A 24,063-nucleotide genomic window follows, 5' to 3' on the forward strand; every position below is an offset into this window, starting at 1 on the left:
TATATGTGTGTAAATATACATAAAGCTATAGTAGACGTAGCATATCACATTTATATATATAATACATATATTATATACATTCATATGCTTGCTGAATAAAGTTATTAGTTCATTTTCATTGCTACAGCAGCAAAGCTATAACGTTTTTAACTTTAAAAATCATTTTTAATAATTAGGGACCCTGGGTGGCTTAGTGATTGAGCATCTGCCTTTGGCCCAGGGTGTAATCCCAGGGTCCCTGGATGGAGTCTTGCATCAGGCTCCCTCAGCGAGCCTGCTTCTCCCTCTGCCTATGTCTCTGTTTCTCTCTGTGTGTCTCATGAATAAATAAATAAAATCTTAAAAATAAATAAAAAATATTTTTTAAAAAAATAATTATCCTTTCTTTTGATGCCTTTTAAATTTCTAGGGTCCTGAGGTCTCCCTGCCCCCAGTGGAGGCTATGGGTTAGGGTAGGGGTGTCACAGTCTGAAGTGCCTCTGTTTCCACACGGTGGGGCCAGATGCTTAGGCACTGAAGGGCCATGTGCACACAGTGTTCACCACATGGTCTCAGGCATGAGAACCAGCAGAAGACAGCCAGCCCAAAGACCCCAGGTACCAGGAGCTGTTGATCTCCTAGAATTCTGTTTGTTCTTCTCTGACATGGAAATAATGACCCCAAAGCAGGTGGCGTGGGAAGGGGGAAGGACAGCGGCAGGGGTGCAAGAATTAAGCTTATATTTAATTATATAGATAAGCAAGTAAGTATTCCCAGAACCAGAGGAATGATCATAAATGTAATTATGATTGGCTCTAATTAACAACTATAAATCACAGAATTAAAATCCCTTTTATTCTTGCTTTGGCAGCACATATACCAAATTTGAAATGATACAGAGAAAATAAGCATGGCCCAGTGCAAGTCTGACAAGCAAATTCATGTTTTTCTAAAATAAGAAAAAAAGAAAATGTTAACCATGTGAGGTGATGGATATTTTCATTATCTTGATTATGGCAATTATTTCACAATGAATATGTATATCAAAGCATCACATTGCACACCTTAAACATATAACAATTTTTATTTGTCAATTATACCTCAATAGAGGTGAGAAAAAAAATTGTTTTACTTTTGCTGCTACCACTACTCACTCTGCTATAACAAAGATGACACATCAAAGTTTATATTGTTCTGTTTACCTTGCTCTTTTACATATGTTATCATTCTTCATATTTACAATAACCTGACTAGGTGTGTATTGTTATTGTCATTTTATTGATAAGAAAATCAAGGATCAGAGCTCAGTAACTAGATCAGTGTCTGTTATCTAGAAGAAGGTAACAAGAATACTAATAAATATAAAAAAAGAGCAATGTTTGTATATAAGACAATTAGTTCAAAAGACGGGTTGCCTTAGGATATGTCAGATGATGAAAATATAAATATAGATATGAATTTAATATCTATCTTCTAGATATTTATGAAAACAATAATTATGATGTAACATAATAAATGATAAATTATACATATTTGCAAGGTAAATGGAAATGAATCTTATTGCCGAATCCGAAAATATACTTTAAAAAATAATTATGACAGTTATTTCAACATTGGTACTGAACATATTTATATATAAGTTAAATGATAGATAGATATAGACCAACTGTCAGAGGAATCGAGAGAAAGAAAATAGATTACTGATTCTGAATTTGTTATTACAAATGATTACATTTATAAAGACTAAGACTTTGCACAAAATAATGAAATAAAAATAATTCAGGAGCATCTGTGTGGCTCAGTCCACTAAGTGGCTGCCTTCTGGTCAGGTCATGATCCTGGAGTCCTGGGATTGAGCCCCACATAGGGTCCCTGCTCATTAGGGAGTCTGCTTCTCCTTCTGACTGTCACTCTAGTTGTGTTCTCTCTCTCACTGTCTCTTTCACTCTTTCTCTCAAGTAGATAAAATCTTTAAAAAATAATGCAGCTTATTTTTTTCTGATATGGCAGGGAGGACTTTAATTTTATGTAGAAGTTTACAAATTTATGAAGAGGCATAATTCCTACCAAAACTTGATGGATAGCTGCCAATTACATTTGGGTTAAATTATTTTCCTTTTCGGGTTAAATTGTTTTTTTTTTCTGTTTTTGTTTTTACAATATTTTAATTTCTTCAAAATGAAGGCTTTTTCAAAGATCAATAATTAGAATAACAGGATTAAATAGCCAAACCCTTGGGTAACAAAAACATGAAATAGAATTGCCCACTACAATGAAATAACTAGTAGTGGAGAAAATAAAATTGTGAAAATACAAAAATGATAAATTCTAGAAATATATAAATAATATCAGGAGAGAGATATGATTAAACATTTTAACTACTTAAATTAACAAGAAAATAAAAAAATGCTTTTGAGAAAATACAATTGGTTATAATGACTTCCGGGTTGAAAAAAAAAATTGTGTATTGGTAAACTGGACAAAGTGAGAATGTCTAGATGCAAACACAAAAATATAGATAGATATAGATAAATAGATGTCGGATGGATGGATAGATAGAAAGATAGATAGATGATGATAGATAGATAGATAGATAGATGATAGATAGATAGATAGATGCCAGATAATTAGATGACAAAGAGATGGATGGCAGATGGCAATTTGGAGGCATTTGGCTTTTCGATTGTGTAAAATAGACATAGAAATTTAAACACTCACATACTTGGAGTTGTAAGTTAGAAGTTCTAGATTTATTTTAAGGTCTGAAGAAGAAAAAAATGGAATAAAATAATAAATATATGCATATTGGATTGAGTATATTAAAAAAGTCAAGAAATAAAGCTATGAGTTGTTCATTGAAAGGATCAATAAAATTGACAAAACTTTGTGATGCGTGTCAACTAAAGTTATGTAATTATTTCCAAACTATACATCTATCAAATCATTATGTTATCTATCGTAAACAAATACAATGTTATATAGCAATTAAATCTTAATTAAACTGAAAAAATAAAATTGACAAAACACTGGAGAAATTGTTTTTAAAAATGAGAGATGGAATACCAAATATCAGGAATAACAAAATGAGAGGTAATTACACCAGGTGCCAACCTTTTACTTAAAGGATCAGATGGGGGCAGCCCAGGTGGCTCCGTGGTTTGGCACCGTCTTCAGTCCAGGGCCTGGTCCTGGAGACCTGGAATCGAGTCCCACGTTGGGCTCCCTGCGTGCTTCTCCCTCTGTCTGTGTCTCTCATGAATAAATAAATATATATATTAAAAAAAACTTCCAAAAAAAGGATCAGATGGTAAATATTTTAGGCTTCTTGTAACTACTCAACTGCTTGTTGTAACTACTCAAACTTTTTCTGCTGTCGTGGTATAAAAATCGTTATAGACCATATGTAAATGAATGCACATGACTGTGTTCCCTAATACTTTATAAAAACTGACAGGCCAAATTTGCTGACCACAGTTTTTTTTTAATTATTCTTATTTTTTTCTTAAAGATTTTATTTATTTGACAGAGAGCTAGAGACAGCACAAACAGGTGGAGCTGCAGGCGAGAAACAGGCTTCCCACCCAGCAGGGAGCCTGATGTGGTGCTCAATTCCAGGACCTCAGGATCATGACCTGAGCCACACAGGTGCCCCCACAGTTTTTTTTTTTTTTTTTAAGAGAATTCAAGACTAATTTAGACTATGTAATATTGCAGGTCAACTATACTCGAATAACAAACTTTTTAAAAATTAAAAAAAATGTAAATAAAATAATTTAATATTTATTTTTAGGAAATATGCAATGCAAGAAACATATAGACAAGTTACTTTTGTAGATAAAATACACATTTAAATGATAAAGCAGGATATATTAATACTTTTAGGTCAATAAATTTGAAGTGCATGTAAAATACAAATTGTCTAGAACATGTATTTTTCCAAAAGTAATCTAAAGTAAAATACATTTACTCAGTAGTCAAAGATTAACTCATAAAGACCATTTACAACCTTTTCACTTTATCAGCAGATTTTTCCAAACATGCGACAAAACAATAATTCCAATATTACATGTAATTGTTTTGAGCAGAAAGCATGAACTTCATTTTATGAAGCCCTGATAACCTTGATTTCAAAAATAAAATAATATGAAATCAGAAGAAGATAAATCATAAGAGACTCTTAACTCTAGGAAACAAAGGATTGTTGGAGGGGAGAGGAGTGGGGTGATGGAGGAACTGGGTGATGGATATTAAGAAGGGCATAAGATGTGATGAGTACTGGCTGTTATATGCAACTGATGAATTTCTTAACTCTAGATCTGAAACTAATGATATACTATAGGTCGGCTAATTGAATTTAAATAAAATAAGTTTAAAAACAAAACCTTACCAGGATAGGAAGGAAAAAGGAGGGGCACCTGGGCGGCTCATTGGTTGAGCATCTGCCTTTGGCTCAGGTTGTGATCGCGGGGTTCTGGGATCGAGTCCCACATCAGGTTCCCCACAGGGAGCCTGCTTTTCCCTTTGCCTATGTCTCTACCTCTTGCTCTATGAATAAATAAATAATATCTTTTAAAAAAGTAAAGGAAAAGATAAGTAAAGTCAGTCTAATTTATCAAAAATAAGGAAGAAAAACTTGAAGATTATCAAGCAGATATCAACAATGCATGACATCATAGACAAAAAGGTTTATTCCAAGAAACTCTGGAAAGCAGTGATGGCTTCATATGAAAATAGTAATTAATGTGATACACTGAAACAAAAGACTTAACAAAACCATAAGCTTATTTAATGTCAGGGTCTTAAAAAAATAAATCTTACATTTTAACAACCTAGAAATAGAATGGACTTAACTTGATGAAGTTTGTTTTCAAAAGTCCTTTGGAAAGATCATATTTAACAATGAAATGCTAACATATTTCGTTTTTTTTTTTAATTTATTTATGATAGTCACAGAGAGAGAGAGAGAGGCAGAGACACAGGCAGAGGGAGAAGCAGGCTCCATGCACCGGGAGCCCGACGTGGGATTCGATCCCGGGTCTCCAGGATCGCGCCCTGGGCCAAAGGCAGGCGCCAAACCGCTGCGCCACCCAGGGATCCCCTAACATATTTCCTTTGATTAGGAACAAGAGAAACATCAATGTTATAAGTAATTCATATTGGAGATCTTAGACATGGTGGTAAGATTTTTTTAAATTATAAAATTGATCAGAAAAGGGAAAACAGGGATCCCTGGGTGGCTCAGGGATGTTGGGCACATGATACTTGAGAAAGCTGACATTATAGATCAATGATGAAAGATGAATTTATCAGTAAGTGGTACCAGTAAAACTGATTATGCAAATGGGAAACAATTCAAATGGCCTTTAATTCACACCATATATAACAAGTTCTTCCTCAGGGAACAATATTTAAATGTAAAAGCTAGGCAAAAATTGCATAAAAATAAAAATGGCTTGTACACGTGCTTTATGAAATATAAATCTAACTGTTCATAATACATATTTAGAAGTGCTCTACTTGTAAGTAATCAGAAAAATGTACTCAAAAGTGTCATTGATATTACATACACAATAGCTTGACAAAAATAAAAGTCTCACAATAGCAACTTTTGGTAAAGATATAGAATAATGAGAATGTTGTATGCATCCCTGAGAATGAAAATTGTTATTTCCATTTTTTAAAAAGGGTTTTACATTATCTAGTAATACTGAAGATAACTATGATCTTGATCAGAGGGGAATTCTAATCCTAGGTTTGCATGTACATACATGGTCATTAAAAAACATGAAGCAGAACACTTATAAAGTCAGTCATATACTGGAAACAGGGCAAATGTTCATCATCAGTGTAATATAATATATACAGTGGAATACTACATTGCAGAAAAATTTAAAGTATTTTATTTAGGTACATCAATATGGTTTCCTTCTATAATATTGAGTGATATAGTGCCACAAAAAATTCAATATAGAATTACTAAGTTTATGTAAAGTTTTAAAACCTCAAAAAAGTGTTTTAAATTAAAAAAATTAATAGATACTAAATCTATAAAGATAATCATGGAAAGAAAGTATTTTTAAACTAAATCTATAATCATGGAAAGAAAGTATTTTTAAAAACTTCAAGATATTGATTGCCTTTAAAAAGTAGGAAAAGGGTTGTTTTCAAGAAGGGACTTCTAAGCACTGGCCACATTCAAAATTTTATTTATTTAATTTAATTTTCATTTTATTATTTTAAAGATTTTATTTATTTATTCATGAGTGACATACAGAGAGAGAGACTGAGAAAGGCAGAGACACAGACAGAGGGAGAAGCAGGCTCCATCTCCATGCCGGGAGCCTCAGGCGGGACTTGATCCCAGGACTCCAGGACTGCACCCTGGGCCAAAGGCAGGTGCCAAACCGCTGAGCCACCCAGGGATCCCCCATATTCAATATTTTAAACCCATCCTGGTTACCCGGACATTTGCTTTAATGCTGTTATATTCATAGCATATTAGAGGTGTTATATGTTATATTATTTCACGAATATATGTTTATGTAAATGAAGGTAGTATACACTAAGCAAATTGTATCTAAAGGAAAGTATACAGAGGAAGACAGACATGGCCAACACGCACATGAGAAAATGCTCCACATCCCTTGCCATCAGGGAAATACAAATCAAAACCACAAGGAGATCCCACCTCACACCAGTGAGAATGGGGCAAATTAACAAGGCAGGAAACCACAAATGTTGGAGGGGATGCGGAGAAAAGGGAACCCTCTTACACTGTTGGTGGGAATGTGAACTGGTGCAGCCACTCTGGAAAACTGTGTGGAGGTTCCTCAAAGAGTTAAAAATAGACCTGCCCTACGACCCAGCAATTGCACTGCTGGGGATTTACCCCAAAGATACAGATGCAGTGAAACGCCGGGACATCTGCACCCCGATGTTCCTAGCAGCAATGGCCACAATAGCCAAACTGTGGAAGGAGCCTCGGTGTCCATCGAAAGATGAATGGATAAAGAAGCTGTGGTCTATGTATACAATGGAATATTCCTCACCCATTAGAAACGACAAATACCCACCATTTGCTTCAACGTGGATGGAACTGGAGGGTATTATGCTGAGTGAAGTAAGTCAGTCTCAGAAGGACAAACAGTGTATGTTCTCATTCATTTGGGGAATATAAATAATAGTGAAAGGGAATAGAAGGGAAGCGAGAAGAAATGTGTGGGAAATATAAGAAAGGGAGACAGAACGTAAAGACTGCTAACTCTGGGAAACGAACTAGGGGTGGTGGAAGGGGAGGAGGGTGGGGGGTGGGGGGGAATGGGTGATGAGCAGTTTTTTTGCTTTTTGTTTTGTTTTGTTTTGTTTTTTATAAAGGCAGTAAAATTCTGAAAGGCAGTGACACGAGGATCTCTAGTTAGGATCTTTCCAAGGAGTCCAACTGCGGCGGCAGCAGCAGCAATTATAATGAGAAAGCAAAGTACGAGCATCTTCAACAGGCCCTGGCCAGGAGCGGGGCTGGCTGCAGGGTTTTAAACACGGCTCTCTTCCGTGTTCACTTACACTTCAGACTGGTGTAAGGGGCACTTGATGGGATGAGCACTAGGTGTTATTCTATATGTTGGCAAATTGAACACCAAAAAAAAAAAAAAAATTATAAAAAAAATAAAATAAAGGAAAGTATGCATCAACAGGCATATCAGGAAAAAGGAATTTGTGGCAAAAGAAGAAATAATTACTAAAATAAGTTTTTCATTTTTATAAAAGTACATGAATTAAATAATACAGATAAGGGTGGCTCAGTAAGTTAAGCAGCTGACTCTTAATGTCACCTCAGGTCATGATCTCAAGGTTGTGGAATTAAGCCCAGTGTCGAGCTCCACACTGAGCATGGAGCTGCTTAAGATTCTCTCCCTCTTCCTCTGTCTCTCTCATACTCTCTCCCAAAGTAAACAAACAAACAAACAAACAATGCAGATAACCAAAACATATCTAAAATGGATATAATTAAACAGAGTACATAGGAAAAAAGGGTCCTAAATTTCAATTTCCCTAAGCAGAAATGAATTCTATGGATGCTTTCAACATAGACAAACACACACACATACTTTGCCATGCTTTTTTTAAGGATCATATTTATTTATTCATGAGAGACAGAGAGAGAGAGGCAGAGACACAGGCAGAGGGAGAAGCAGGCTCCATGCAGGGACCCCAATTCAGGACTCCATCCCAGGACCCCACGATCACACTTTGAGCCAAAGGCAGAGGCTCAACCTCTGAGCCACGTAGGTGCCCACTATTCTTTTTGTTCTCTCCCTCCCCCCCCCATCAGGAGATGGTATTTACCACCTTTCTGTTATTCATATCAAGAATTGTACAATTTCAGTTCAGGAGATCATATCCGAGGCCATTTTACCTGATACTCAGCTGTCTCAGTACACCAGGGCTTTGCCCAGATATTTCCCAAGAATTTTATTCTATTTCTCCTGAGTTGTAGCCAGTGTTTTCTAAATTTTGTATCTTCTTAATATATATTATTCTTATGTTGATGGAATACAGTGCCAAGAAAGTACCTTCAAAAAAGCTGTATGGTGCACAGAGGGAAAATAGTTTGGTTATCTAAAAAAGTTTTGTTTTCTTAAACTCCTGAAAAATATCAGCTGAGACGATATTGACAGTCTTAAAATAATTTTCCCCTCAACCTTGAAGATAGTGACAATAAATAAATAATAATAAATTAATAAATATATAAATAAGGATAATAAATACAAATTGTTGATGATAAAACTTGTTCCCTAAACTATTCGCATTGCTCTTAAGATGCCAATTTTTGTTTTTTAAATTATCTCAGACATAATGTTACAATAATCAATATATATCAAGTGGTGACTTTGTGGAAGCCTTTATTTGCTGATGACCAAATCTATAAGAGAATGATCAGGCCATTCCAGGTACTGTCCAAAAATATTAAGCAAATTTTCTCTGGGACTTTTGTTGTTACTACTGTTGTTCACTATCTGCTTGTTATTTATGATTTGTGGGATTTTGTTTTAATTGTTTCTTGTCAAGGATGTTGGGTTATTGGCTTCTTTGCATAAAACATGACATTGGGTCTAGATGTCCAGGTTAAGCAACAGTTTTCTAGGTAGAAATTTAATTAAGATTTGTGTTTCTAGCCTCACTTTTCACTGTCCACTCTTTTGTTGTTTTTGTTTTGTATGGTTTAACCTCTTAAATCCAGTCTCACAGTATCTCAGACAGTCTGATTTCCCCCACCCCTGTATACCCATGTTTATGCTCTTTGTGTCTACTTTCTAGACTCCCTTAGGATTCCTGATAATCTTTATTCTCTTTTCCTCTTTCCAGAAACTTGCTGAAACCTCATGAGTGCTTAAGTCCTCTTTCATTTCCTATGTTTTTTTTTTTTAAGAGTTTATTTATTTATTCATGAGAGACACACAGAGAGAGAGGCAGAGACACAGGCAGAGGGAGAAGCAGGCTCCATGCAGGGAGCCCGATGTAGGATTCGATCCTGGGAATCCAGGATCACGCCCTGGGCCAAAGGCAGATGCTCAACCACTGAGCCACCCAGGGATCCCTATGTTGTTATATATAATTTCCTTTTGTACTTCATGTATAGCTTTACATAGCTGTATAGGTTTCATATTTTTAAACTAAATGTAAACATATGTTGTTTTAAAATGTAAGTAGTGATCTAACTTCTAATACCTGAGCAATAGTTGAATGTTATGAATTTAGTTTTCATTGACATTTCTCTCTCAGCAAGAAAAACTGGTGCTCTCTTTCCCTAATACAATACTAAGAGATAATACATTGGTGTTATCACCGTAAAATTGTTCAAATTTAGAAATATACTTTGCCAGGAAATTAGAGATCATCTTATTCTCAGGATCCTTCTTTTTTTTATTTTTTATTTTTTTATTTTTTTTATTTTTATTTTTTTTAGGATCCTTCTATAAAACCTCTCACACACACGAACACACACACACACAAACACAGCTGTATAAATAGGAGCTATCAATTTTATTTTGAAGCCTGAAAAATATATTTCAAATAACTATCCTAATCAGATGTATTATTGATGAAACACTCTTTCTTTGATCAAAATTTTTAGAAAGTAGATTAGATTGAATTATCAAAGGTTGCTTACAAAACATGAATTCCACTAAAGAAGAAAGGCTGAGAGTCTTCAATGATTATTCATTCTGATAAAGTTGTGATCAGAGATCTCTACAGATGTCTCATTTATTTATTTTTTAAAAGATGTTATTTATTTATTCATGAGAGACACAGAGAGACAGAGGCAGAGACACAGGCAGAAGGAAAAGCAGGCTCCCTGTGGGAATCCTGATGTGGGACTCGATTCCTGGACCCTGGGATCACGATAAGCCAAAGGCAGACACTCAACCACTGAGCCACCCAGGAACCGCCAGCTGTCATTTTTTAGTGGAAAAAAAAAAAAAGTAAAATTATTTGGTCACTTTATTTAGTTTTGGTAGAGAAGTTTAGATAAGACATAAGACTTTGGACAAGTGATACTTCTGTGCAGATGGAATTCATGTGTTTTCCAATCCCTTCTTACTGAAATTCATTCCTAGTTTCTTGACTGAGTTTTCAACAATTATTTCCCTTCATTTTTGCAGGAAATAGTTTTGGATTCACTAAAATCTCAGCCACCACAAAGATGCATGGGTTTCACCTTTTATTTTTTAGAGGCTAACTATACAGTGGACTCTTGGACAACACAGTTTGAACTACTCGGTCAACTTACATAGAGTTTTGTTGTTGTTAAATACATAACTATTTTCCTTATGATTTTCTGAATAATATTATCTTTTCTCCAGCTTACTTTATTGTAAGACTACAGTAATAATACATATAATATACAAAATATTTGTTAATCTACTCTATATATTATTGGTAAGGTTTCCGGTCAACGTTAGTAGTTAATTTAGGGGGAATTAAAAGTTATACTAGAATTTTGACTGTTTGGGCATCATTACCCCTCATCCCCACATTGTTCCAAGGTCACCTGTATTTTCATATTTGGTGATCTTAGTTTTGCATTCAATTTTCTAAGTAGTACCCATCTAGTCACTAAGTTACTTTGTATTTTTTTTAGAGATGAAAGAACAAAATTTGTGGCTTTTCTAATCCTTAGTATGTTGCCTAATAAAAATGAATGTCAATTTTTAATCTATTTTTTTCTGTGTAGAGTCCCTTTTCTAGTTTCTTATATAATCTATTCCTACTTCAAAACCTATTTAATGATAACAATAGTATTCTTAGCTACGTCTATATTTTTCACAATAAATGTAGCATCTGAGTCCCACCTCTGGAAAATTCATCACTCTTTAAAATAGCATTTTTTCATCTCTATAACACACCAAAACATTTTGCATACTAAAATAACAAAACATTCTTAGTAGCTTTGGATAGTCATGTAATCAGAAACAAGAGGGATCCCTGGGTGGCGCAGTGGTTTGGCGCCTGCCTTTGGCCCAGGGCGCGATCCTGGAGACCTGGGATCGAATCCCACATCGGGCTCCCTGCATGGAGCCTGCTTCTCCCTCTGCCTGTGTCTCTGCCTCTCTCTCTCTCTCTGTGACTATCATAAATAAATAAAAATTTTTAAAAAAAAGAAAAAAAAAAGAAGAGACACAGGCTGAATTTCTACATGAGCAGTAGAGCTACAAATACTAGTAAAAACAATTCTCCTTAATCAGACCCAAACAATTGTGGCATAAGGTCATTCTACCAATGAAGGAAGATTGATCCCAAGATGAGATGAACATGTATTTCCACTCCAAGAGCTTTTAAAAAAATTATATTAGAAAAAAAATTATATTAGAAAATGCTAATTTTGGGAGTTAGACTAGTCTTGCTACATAAATATTACAGATTGGATGTTTGTATCTCCCTGAATTCATCCTTAGAAGTCCCAATCCCCAATGTGGTGATATTTGGAGCTGCAGCATTTGAAAGGCAATTATGTCATTTATGATGAAACCCCCATGAATAGAATTGGTGCCCTTATGAGAGAAAACAAAAGATGATTACTCTCCACTGTATAGATACATAGCTATCTGCAACCTGGGAAGTCAGTTTTTTTTTTTTTTTTTTAAGATTTTTATTTATTCATCCATGAGACACACACACACACACACACACACACACACACAAAGGCAGAGACACAGGCAGAGGGGGAAGCAGGCTCCCTGCAGGGACCCTTAAGTGGGACTCAATCCCAGGACCCCAGGATCACACCTGAACCAAAGGCAGATGCTCAACCACTGAGCCACTGCCCAGGCGACCCAAGGAAGTCAGGTCTTATCAGTAATTGAATCTACTGGTTCCCTTAGTCTTGAACTTTCCAGTCTCTAGAACTGTGAGGGATAAATTTCTATTGTTTAAACTTCCTACTCTATATTTTTATAGCAGCCTGAGTTAAGACAAGTTATCAGAAATTTTGTTCATTTTTTAATTAAAAAAATAATGTATGAGGAGAATACTTGACTGCAAGGAAGTGGCTGTCCATTTCCTGAATTGATCAAATAATAGATATTTTACATTTAAAAGTCATGTACATCTTAAGCCCAAAGTTTATGTTATTGCTTTTATAAATATTTAATCTATGTTTGGGTATAAATAAAATGTATAATATAAAAGTAAGGGGCTATGGTTTAACATTTCAAAAATGTCTGAAAAAAGGAAAATTCCTAGTTTTTTTTTTTTTCTGTTTTATCTTTTTTTGGTCTTTCTTTACTAGTCCTCCAAATTTGATAGCTTTTTTTTTTTAATTTGTTACACTATTTTATTTAAAGGACAAAGTATAAATCAGGCAAATATTATACACAGGTTTACTCCCTACCTTGATTACATTCCTGTTTTATTCCAGTTTCCATAAAATGTATTATGTAAAATAGATTTGAAAATATATATTTTACAGTCAACATTTATTTGATTGTAAAAATAGAAACATCCGTATAAAATATAAATAGATAATAAGCTTTATTCGTGAGCTTCTCCATCTTTTCAAGTGGATCAGTTAGAAGGATGGCACTTTAAATAATGTGTTAAATTTAGAGAGAGAATACATTAAATAGGAAGGAAAGTCGTGGAAAATAGGAAAGCCTTTCCATTAAGAGTTTCAGATATGAAATGTTCTATTCAGACACAAACTAAGCCTAAAATGAGAGATTTTTTTTAAAACTGAAAGAGCTAGAGAGTAATTAAAGGTAATTGGCGTGTTATTATTCTTAAAAGGTTCCCTTTTCTGTTCTAAGAATACCAAGGAACAATTGAATAGATAAAAAGCGAACTATAAATTGCCAAATAGATCTTTTGTATAATAATACATCTCTCTAGACAAAAGATATTTCAAAGCCATAAAAAAAAAGGGGGAGGTGTATTTGCCTGACTGGCCCCTTATCCTCCCTGACCACAGTGAAGTTGCCTCAGATTTTTAAACTCACGGCATTAGAAGCTATCCTGAGAGGTTAAGGGGGACTCAAAAGTGATGAACTTGAAGGAGACCAGTTGGTCGCCAGAATTTAAAGTTAGGTGAGTGGAAAATCACTTGATAAATGAAATTGAAAGCTGAATAAATACTTTTACTTAAGAATACCTGTGGCAGATTGAGGCTGTTAACATTATTGATCCAATCTGGGAAGCCCTCCCTCTTGCCCTTTCTCTATCCAAATCCTGCATTTTTTTTTCCAGAACTGGATCAATACAAATTCTCATTATGAAGCCATTTATTTACTACTCTATCCTTCAATGAACTCTTTTGCAAAGACCTCTGTCCCACCCACAGTCAATACAGTGGCACAGTATTCTTCTATCTTTAGTTTCTCAACCAAGTAAGATTTCCTTAGATGCTTGCTCTAATTAATATAATCTTAATCCAATAAAAATATAAAACCCCTTACTCATGTATTCTTTCTAAGAAGACATGTTTTTTCTGATTCATAAATTTACCATATTCATTTAAAGATAGTTTTTATGCACCTTCAATATTTCTTCTATTGTGAATGCAAAAATTGTATTTTTCTGTATTTTGTTTACTTGTATCCTCTTTTCTTTATGATTTATTTCATGGAGACTTCCAATACATTTCACTTGGAGCCATCACAACTTGTTAAAGGAATATATTGAAGAACTTCAGTAAAAAGTTTTTCTTCATGCTGGACATAGTAGGAACATTTATTACAATTAAAGAGTTCTTCATAACAACTGCCCGACTCATACCATTTTTGTACTACTTAGTTGTGACACTTTCTTTACTGTTTTATTACATGTATTTTCAAATAATTTTTACAAGTTTATTGAGGTATTATATATTTACAAAAAATGGCACATACTTAATGTATACAACTTGATGAGTTTGGGCGTATGCAGACACTTGTGATACTATCGCCTCAGTGAGAGTAATAAACATATGCATAACTTCCAAAAATTTCCTTGTGTCCTTTTGACTTTTTTTGTTGTAAGAACACTTGAAATCTACCTTCTTAATACACTTTTTAGTGCACAACATCATACTGTTAACTATAGGTTCTACAATGTTCAGCAGATATCTAGAATTCTTTCATCTTGTATAACTACAATTTGATACTTACTGAACAACATAAACCCAAAACAGTTCTTTAAACAACTAACATAGAGGATCCAAAGTTAAATTCATACACTTTTGAAAAACTGATTTATATGAGGATATTCTACATTAAACTTAAACTTGATGAGAATAAAGTTAATATATTTATTATCAACCACATTACAAGACATAGTTATAACATACATTTCTTTCTATGTTCTTGGATTATATTGGTACTTAATGTAGGAAAATAAAGACAACTGTAATCTAGTAAGCTATAAATAATTGAGCCCATAGACTGTATCTGAATTTCAGATGTAAGGGTTCAGAATATGTCACCGGAAAAAAAAAAAAAAAAGTGCCACTTTGGTGTATTGATTATTTTAAATTAAAAGTACTTGAGAAACAGCTGGTACAGGAAGGTTCTGACCTTTCATTGACCCTCTGAAAGTAGGGGCTATATCTTCAATGTAGAATTAACCCTCCTTGTACCAGGAAGGTAGCAGGCACTCTTATCAGCAGAGACAGAGAATTTAGGGCCAAGAGGGCTACATAAATAAACTTGTTCCTTCTTCAAAATTTTACCACTCTAAGCCCAAATAACTGGTTAATTCTTTACAAATTTATTGTTCCTTTGTTTAAAAAGTATAAAAGCTTCCTAATTTGATCACTTTTAAAAGTCTTCTATTTTTAGGGGTTTCCATATTTCTCATGTATGAAATTAATTTTATTTTTCTCTTAATATATTTAGGTCAATTTAATCATTAGATCACTCAAAAAACCTAGAAGGGAGGAAAAGAAAAATCTTCTGCACCTATATTTTCATGCTCAATGTGAGGCTCTGCACCAGCTAGCCATCGTCTGCTCTGGGATGGATGTGGTTCAGAGATATGGGGGCCTCTGGCGAGAGCTTGCAGAAGGTAAATGTTCTTACTACATTAGTTTTCCAGGTCTGGACTTGCATAATCCACTGGGAGTGGAAGTGGTAAGAGTCTTTTTCCTTTTCTAAATGTAGATTAACAGGAGGAAATATTTGTGTGAACTGGCTTCCTGGGTATGGTGACCCCTATAAAGATTTTGTTATGAGTATTTTCGTTTTCTATTGATCTCTTTCCTCCCAGATGTGGTCATTGTTTTCTTTTGTCTCTGTCTTTTGTATCTCTTTTCACAAGAAGGGAAATCATAGGGTAGAATGCAGGAATAGGTACTATAAGCCTGCAAGTTAGCCTTGCAGACTGGTGAGTTCATGGTTCGCATCAGACAAGTATCTGTTTAGATATACTCACTATATAAAAATAATATAAGGTTTTCTTTTTGTCTGATTCTATGTCTGAGAGCTTGGCTTTTTGATCACTAAGAATACCCTTTTTGCCCTCCACCAGCCAGAAAGTGCAAGTGTCACTTTGCATCTAGTGGCAGCCAAGTAGGCTGGGATCCAAGACACCAAGTGACAAATAGTATTCTGTTTGACCATGCCAAATGTCAGGAGAGTTATCTTAAGGGGTCCTCCTTTATAAGGAGTCTTTATCATCTTAACCTTCATATCTCATTAGTACTGGAAAAGTCCTATTCCAGGAAAGACTGCTCAGTGTCCGATAAACAGGTCTGTGGCTGGAGGTATCTCACATTCTCATGGGAAACCAGAGACACCATTTCCCTAACACCATTCTAACTGCTAGTGATAAGGAAGGTCTTTGGTTTCGTAGGCTAACTCTGGGAGTGAACTTTCTGGATTTTGGGAGGATTGCATGTTTTGTACTGTATTTGAGGATGTCACTTGTGTCCATGGTTAAGACATAAAAAGCCTTATTGGTTTGAGTCATTATTATAATTAATGTACCTTTGAGGTACACCTGGATGGCTTAGTCTATTAGGCATCCAACCCTTTGTTTCAACTCAGGTCATGATCCCATGAGTCGTGAGACTGAGCCCTACGTGGGGCTCTGCACTCAGTGGGGAGTCTGCTTGGGGATTTTTCTTCCTCTTCTCCTCCCCCTACTCTCTCTCTCTCTCTCCCTCTCTCTCAAATAAATAAAATAAATAAATAAATAATAAATCTTGAAAAAAAATTAGTGTACCTTTGACGATCTTATTCATGAATAGCCCAACAACGGGCACTTTGAGTTGGAAAAACTCTTAATACTGAAAAAATATTGTAAAGAGCTATTATCCTTAACAATTATCTTAATAGTATCTATGGAAAGATCAAATTAAAAATAGGACAGAAAGGAGTATATAAGGTCTAAACTTACAGATTTTCCTAACAAATTTCAAAAAAACAAAAGTTAGAAAAAAATTAAACTTTATATCCAATTTAAGTTCCCCTTCTCAAAATCCAACTCCATCTCCTCAACAAATCCCCTTAGATCCCCAAACTCCTCCAATTTCCCCAGAGATTCCTTTAAATACCCAGCTGGCTTTTTAAAATTTCCTTTCCCTAGAAGATTTACAGAGAACATTCAAGCCTGATCTCCAGGTCCACTAATAAACAGGTTATTCATGTAAATGTTGAGAGGCACAGAGTGAATCTAGCAGAAGAACCCAGGATAGACTGTAGGTCTCACTCTGCTAACCCATACAGCAACTTCTACTTTCCAGGGCTTAGTAATCAAGATCTTCCAGCCTCAGGCCTTCTTATCCAATAATATTTGTGGATGTATCTTGGATGCCTCATTGTGAAAAATTCAAGTACCCTAGACAGCAGCAGATATATTAAATTATAAAGCCATTTTACCTCTGCTTTTAGAAGATACTGCCAAATTTAGAGAAGACTCAGAAAAATTGGTGACTTTTTTTCTGCTGAGGGATGATCTTCTCACCTATGATACACCATAGTTAACAGAGCAAGCCAGCTAGCTCTTGGGAAAACTTACTTCACAGAGAGAATAGATGACTGGAATTTCTCCCTGGCCTTCCTACAAATGATTAGGAAATGGATCACTTGAAGGCTTATGTTAAGAGAGTGAAGGACATAATGGTAAAGTCTTTTCTCCTGAATGAATTGTTTCAATGTTGAATTGTAAATTCAGGGGGAAAAAAAAAAGAAAAAAACATTCAAAGTTTTTTTTTTTTTTTTTTGAAGGCCTCATGCAGAATTTTTAAAGGCATTCTGCATTAAGCCCTAAAGCTCCAGAACACAGAAATCTTTTGATTCCCACCTTAACAGGAAATATTCTCCCTGAAAAAAAAGACATAAATTAAAATTAATGTAATTGGATGGGTGGGTCAGCTCCTTGATATTATTTTAGGCTGCAAACCAATTCTTTGATGAATTAAAAACAACTGGCCTTGTCTTAGAAATCAGTCTTCATAAAACCAGAAATGTAGTTCTAGAAGCAATTCAAAGTTCACCTATCTTTACCAACCCCCAAACTTGTCCTATTATCTCAAAACGCTTGCAGGTATTATTAAAGATGAGGACATTGAATCAGAATTGATCTAAAAAAGGGAGGAAAAAGTAATTATCCTCGACTTCTGATAATAGACAAAAATGCCTTAATACTCTGAGGAGAAAAGAGTATTACATACTTTCTCTGTCTCTTGGAGACATAAATTTTACCATATTTTTCAGTTATAAACATTCAGGAGATGATTAAAATACTTCCCACACATAATCCCCTAAGACTGAAGAGAGAGAGAGAGAAAGAGAGACAGGGAGAGAAAAAGAGAGGAAGAGAGAAGAAAGAAAGAGAAAGAAAGAAAAAGAAAGAAAGAAAGAAAGAAAGAAAGAAAGAAAGAAAGAAAGAAAGAAAGAAGAAAGAAAGAAAGAAAGAGAGAAGAAAAAGAAAGAAAGAAAGAAGAAAGAAAGATAGAAAGAAAGAAAGAAAAAGAAGAAAGAAGAAAGAAAGAAAGAAAGAAAGAAAGAAAGAAAGAAAGAAAGAAAGAAAGAAAAAGAAAGAAAGAAGAAAGAAAGAGAAAGAAAGAAAGAAAGAAAGAAAGAAAGAAAGAAAGAAAGAAAGAAAGAAAGAAAGAAGAGGAAGGAAGGAAGGAAGGAAGGGAGGAAGGAAGGAAGGAAGGAAGGGAGGGAAGGAGGGAGGGGGGAAGGAAGGAGTCTTTAAAATACAAACTTATAAAAGCTTCTGTCCAAAATCTATCCCATAGCCTCCATAATATTACTTGTCAAGGGCATATAGAAATCTTAAAAGTCTTCTCCACAATTTTAATGAAAATCTTTGTCATCTGATCAAATGAACCCAGCTTATTCCAATTGACAGAAACACAACTTAGATTCAACTGTTATTTATGAGCTAGTAAGTTTTATATTCTTGTACCTGATTTCATGGCTAAAATTTTACAACAAAGGCCATAGGTCTGTTTTCATCTGTTTGAATATTTATGTATGTCCACAAATGTATGTTAGAAATATGTAATATTTTTCTACCTCCAGAAGGGATTGACAAATTAATTTGTTAAAAAACTAACTGAAAAAAAAAAAACTAACTGTAGTTAATTAGTCTAAAGAAAATAAATCATTAGCAAATTAAATGTTTCTAAATTTTCAGAACTCTAATAGAAACTAACCCAAATGCTTTTTGAGTTCTCATGATCTGGGGTAGTCTTTGGTAAATAACAGCTAGTTTAAGTTTGTTGGTTTTTTTAAAGTAGGTATGTCTTCAGAGTTATCAGCATTAAATATAGTACAGACATACAACTTTTATTCTAGCTGGATTAATTAGTCAAATAAGTTCATGTTATCTCTGTTAAAAATGCTCTTTTATGAATTTTATTTTCTAATATAGTCAATCTTGCATTTCTCTGAAGATATACCTCTTTTAAAAAGTTGTTATTTTCTGTATTAACTCTGATTCTTTGGATAGTATTCTGCTAAGTTTTGTTTCACTCTTGCCTTTCTTAAAAGTGTGATGACTTTTAACTTTTTACATGAATGTCTATCTGTTAACAAGAGGTTGAGGAGTTGTGAACCATCTATAAAGTTGGAGGGAATAATCATCCTTGTTTATCAGTGTTCCTGCTTCCTGTTCTTCCTGGCTTTGCCAATTACTGGGGCTCTGCCCTATTGATATTACTGATATGCCAAGATTCATCTAGCCAACTGAGCACAATATTATTATGCCCAAATGCTGTCTCTTCATTTTATTTTTTATTTTATTTTATTTAAAATTTTATTTATTTATTCATGAGAGACACAGAGAGAGAGAGAACCAGAGATGTAGGCAGAGGGAGAAGCAGGCTTCTCTCAGGGAACCCAATGTGGGACTCGATTCCGGACTCAGGGATCACACCCTGAGCCAAAGGCAGATGCTCAAGCACTGAGGCACCAGGCATCCCTCTTCATTTTATTTTTTTTAAAGATTTTATTTATTTACTTATTTATTTTAGAGAGAATGGGGAGAGGGGGGAGAAGAGGAGGGAGGGGGAAAATCTCAAGCAGCCTCACTCTGAGTCCTTAACCTGGCAAAGGGCTCAAACTCACAGCCCTGAGATCACGACCTGAGCTGAAACCAAGAGTTGGTTGCTTAATTGACTGAGCCACCCAGGTGTCCCTCTTCATTGTTTTGCTCGATGATATCTCCTTGCTTTCATATTTAGGCTTCTTCCTTCATCAACTTGTTTTTTGTTTCTAAGATTTCTCCTTTCTCAAAAACAAAGTAAACATGACCAACAACAACAAATACAGCAATCAAAGAGCTTCACTGATCAATTCTGTCAACTATTTAACAAGAAATAATATGAATTTCAAGCAAAGTCAAACAAAATAGATGAGGAAAAACTTCCTAATACATTTTGAACTCAGAATAACCATGAAGACTATGAGTCCAGAAATGGACAAAGAAGAAAAAATTACAAAAAAATTCATTTATGAACATAAGCTTTGAACACTGAATAAAAGTATTAGAAAATGGAAATGAGCAACATATAAAACTGGTTAATATACAATCACCCATTGTTGGGGTTTTGATACTAATTTTTACTAATTATTCTCACTGAGCATGCAAGATGTTCTGAATCAGGGTGAGATTTCTTAATAAGTATATAGATCTACCCCTCTTTAGTCCTTACCCCTGGGGAAATATCACAAGATCCAGATCAATTGAGCTAGGTGGCTAATGAGGCACCCATACATGAGAGATAAGGAAAATGGATTTTTCTCTGTTACTGAGAGAGAGGGAGAGAGTTGTCCCTTTTCCCTTTTGAAAGGGTCTCTTACTCCAATCTTGAAATATGTCAATAAAAGCTCTCTAAGAGCCAAGTGACAGAGATTTCTAGGTACCATGCATCACATCTTCTTGAAATTCAATTTTTTAGAAGAATTTTGAAATTTATTTGAGAATGAGAGACTGCATGAGTTGAGGGGGAGAGAGTCAGAGGGAGCGGGATAAGCAGATTCCCAGTGGGACAGGGAGCCTGATGCAGTGCTCAATCTCAGGACCCTGAGATCATGAGCTGAGCCAGAGTCAGACACTCAACTGACTGAGCGATCCAGGTGCCCTCAATATAAATACCTATAACAATAAGAAGCAATATAAATCTGTTTGAATTAAAAAAATGGATACAAATATTTTTAAACCAGTCCTATTTCCCTAAATATTCCCAGAACAGTGATATTTCACTTTTTCCTATATAATAAATAGGAAAATATCCAAATTCAAGAAAATATTTTAAAGGATATATATTACTAATGTTTACATAACTTGAATTATTCTAGTTTCTGTATTTTATATTCTAGAAAAAAATCTGAGCAATTTTGTTTTTCTAGCACCAGTCACTTCCTTTTTTATTAATTAGATTTGTTGGCTACTAGGTATATCACTTTTATTAATTTAGCTTTGAGCAGAATGTGATTCTATTTTACTTAATTTTCAGAAAAGGTTTCCAAACGCAAACTTGTGATTTCCATTGGTATATGTCACCTTGTTAAATCTAGCTTTTTTTTCCCCTCTAATGCAGCTACCAAAATAATGTTTAACAACAAATGATTTGTGAAGTCAATTGAAAAATGTTTATGCTATATTAGACAACTTGATGAAAATGCATTAAGCTCATGAGTGTCTAAAGATTTGTTAGTGCCTGGAATCTATGTATGGAGATATCCAGGAAAAAATCTTATAGTATAAACTATGCAACGGTGAAAAATCAATACAGCATACCAATATTTTCATAGGATGACACAACCTGGCCATATTAATTTTTACGAAGCAAATATTCTCAAATGAAACAGCATTTCCCCAAACCAATATTTGTTTTTATATAAAATTCAGTTAAATTCAATGAACATTTATTGAATTCTGTAGGTTCAAAATATTGTGATTCATCCTGGTAATGCTAAGAATTTCTCCCTTCTTTACCTTGAACTCAGTGTAATGGAGGACAGAGAAGCTTAGACATGTACTTTCAATGAAATATGATAAATAACACAATAATAGTACTTTTTCTTAATTTTCAGATACCAATTTTTTACTTATAAACAGTTCCTTAAAGAGTGATCAGTTTTCTCCATAGACATCAGCAAGAATCTATTTGCCCTGTTTGGTAAAAATAAATTAATTATAGCTTTGTGCAGACATATCCTGCTTAATTACAAGGTTATGTTAGCCAAAACCATTATGATAAGACATTCAGAATTGAGACTTTGTCTCTCTTCATACAAATGTACATATATTATACATACATATCAGGCATATATTATATAATATATATATGCATTACTTGATTTGAAGAGCATAATATAATTTTTAAGATTTTATTTATCTATTCGAGAGAGAGCATGTATGAGAGAGAGCATGAACAGCAGGGAGAGGGGAGAGGGAAAAGCAGACTCTGGGCTGAACAGGGAGACCTACGCAGGGCCCAAGATCCCAGGGCTCCGCATGACTTGAGCCAAAGGCAGACACTTAGGTAACTAAGCCCCCCAGGTGCCCTGAGCACAATATATTTTTTAAATAGTGTGTCTTGATTAGCCATTAAATGCCAACACGTGCTAACTCAAAGTCAACCACAGTTGCACACACCGGTATAAGAAGCTTGTGACATGACTACTAAGAGGTTAGGCTACCTCCTCAAATCAAAACTACTACTAATATTGAGTTAAACATGATAAGGCTACTTCCCTATTTAGAAGATGCGAGGCAAAAATCAATACTTTGCGTACACTATTGTTGAACCATATATTTTGTTGTAAAACATGATATGCTTTAATTTCAAAATATTGCCGATTTCTGAAGTAATTGCACAAGTGTCAGCAATATTTTCAGCTCTGGTGGCCATTCCTTACTTATAGTTATAGAGACCTTCTTGCTGACACTGGGGTCTGGTAGATGGCTCCATATGATTAATTACAGGTAATGCATGAATGATTTAAAATGATACTGAATTAATTGGAGAGTAAATGTGACTTTTCCGATTCTCTCAGAATTTTAGCCAGGGCCCTAAAAGTTCAAAATAATAAATCCCATATTACCAAAGAATATACCAGGAGATTGTGATAATACTATTGTGACCCCTCTGCTTGTCACTTATTTCCAGAAGTTATGTTTTCAAAGACATTCTTCTGAAAAGGATTCCTTTGGACAGGTAATGCAGGTGCTCTTGGCTCACTTGAGTGCCAAGCGAAAAAGCTGTGAGGAAGCACCCAACAAATGTGATATGTCTATGAGACATATTTGATCTCTCTCTCATATGAAATCTTAAAAGTAAGTTTCTCTGGAATAACCCAGGTAAGCAGACTGGGTCAAACTGAAAATTGTGTGTATATCCAAGATTTGGCTGGGTCACAGATGAGGACATTTGAGGTGGTAGCTGGAATTGATTTGCCTTGAAATAAATCTAAAAGAAGTGTTTGGGAAAACCAGGTAATCCCAACAGAGGAATATTAGAAGTCTCGACTGCCTAAACATCAGGATATTGAAAAACCATAAGGGACCAATACAAAGAGGCATTTTTTTTAAACAAGGAACCACAGTTGAGGTTTCTTGATGCTGTAGTTTCTTAACATTTGACACATATTCACAGTCCACTTAAGAGCTAAAAGTAGACATTGCGCCAGAGAGGACATTCTTGCCCATTGAAAACTACATGAGTTAAACAAGACTTTTTATGCAACTTTCTCCCGGTTCCTGCCCTGTACGAGCCAGAAAGAGCACAGAAATTGGGGAAGATTTAAGAATAAACTGAAAAATAGTAAAAATCCCTTTGCTATTTGCCTAGGCTGAGGCAGCACTGAATTTGGAACCCAGCATAGCTTTGGATTGGATAAAATATAATATTGCTGATATTCAAATGGATCATAAACTACAACTTGGAACTGATACTACGTCTTAAAACCTGAAAATGACTAAAAACATATTTTCAAGATAACAGTGTGTGAGGGTAAGAAGAGAGATTGTTTCAGCATGAAAGGAGAGTCACATGAAAAAAGAGACTTCTTCAAAAATTCAAACCAGGAATAGCTCTTTTGAAAACAAATTACATACTCAAATTCAAAAAAAAATCTTATAATATAAATACATAAT

At 34.7% G+C, this 24,063-nt stretch overlaps 1 pseudogene; it reads left to right on the forward strand.

Moving 5' to 3' along the window:
* Positions 1–838: 838 nt before the first annotated feature.
* On the forward strand, positions 839–928 carry LOC144292052 (U6 spliceosomal RNA; annotated as a pseudogene).
* The last annotated feature ends 23,135 nt before the right edge of the window (positions 929–24,063 follow it).

This window comes from Canis aureus, chromosome 20, assembly GCF_053574225.1.
Source record: "Canis aureus isolate CA01 chromosome 20, VMU_Caureus_v.1.0, whole genome shotgun sequence".
Classification (NCBI taxonomy): Eukaryota; Metazoa; Chordata; class Mammalia; order Carnivora; family Canidae; genus Canis; species Canis aureus.